This window comes from Rhinolophus ferrumequinum, chromosome 9 (assembly GCF_004115265.2).
Source record: "Rhinolophus ferrumequinum isolate MPI-CBG mRhiFer1 chromosome 9, mRhiFer1_v1.p, whole genome shotgun sequence".
NCBI classification, from domain to species: domain Eukaryota; kingdom Metazoa; phylum Chordata; class Mammalia; order Chiroptera; family Rhinolophidae; genus Rhinolophus; species Rhinolophus ferrumequinum.
In genome coordinates, this window is record NC_046292.1 from 90123663 (window position 1) to 90124618 (window position 956).

Consider the following 956-nt stretch of genomic DNA (forward strand, 5'->3'; position numbering starts at 1 on the left):
TTTCAGGTGTGGCTTTTTATATTCCCTGCCAGGGAGGGGGTGGAAACCAAACACTGCCACTTAGCTCTGGCCATGAGCACTCTCCTCTCAGTGTTATTTAGGCATGTGTCCAAAAGAAACAGGGAATAATCTGTCCAAAAGAAAAGTGGCCAAACAGCTTTTTTTTTTTTTTTTTTTTTTAGGGTTTTCCCCTTTTCCATGTTCCTCTTTGGCAGTCACAGGAAACCTCTTCTGTGACCCAGCTGCACAGCATATGGGATTTCCGTGGATTTTGGATTTCCCTCCTGCCTTCGAGCTGCCTGCATCCTGCTTTCAAATAGGCCATTAGGTGGCTGATGTGTCAACCACTTGCCTTTCTTCTCTCGTGGGGTAAAGTTCAGTTCTGCACAAGGATAGGGCTGCTTTCTTAGCAGTTGAGGTTAGATCCATCACCATGTTCAGTTAATGACCATCCAAGTTTCAATGATTGATTCATGGCATTTCCTCATTACCCAGGTCCCGCAGAGGAGCTTCTCCCCAGCTGTCTGCCTGTGCGGAGGCAGCGTCCCGAGCTCATCTGCTCACTTGGACTCTATTTCCCCATCAGGGCTCAGTGTTGGCTCCCCAAGGCCTCTCAGCTTTTGCTCCAGAAGCTTCACTATTTCCAATCAGTGCACAATGGGATCTTTAAAGTAGGGGTGAGATGTCTGGATATTTGTTTTCTTACAAAACATCAGTGCATCATCTGGCTTCCCTTGTTTTCTGTGGAAACATGAACTTCCAGGCCCACTCAGCACATTTTCACACCTGAAAGCACCAGAAGTACAGACAAAGATTTCTGCATGTGCAGTGATGGACGGTTACCAGCCCCCAGCCTCCTGTGGGCAGGCAATATGGAGTGCTGGGGACCATGGCAAACACAAAGCTCACTCGCCACGTGAAGGGAGCCATTACCACTAGACTGGTAGTGTGGGTCC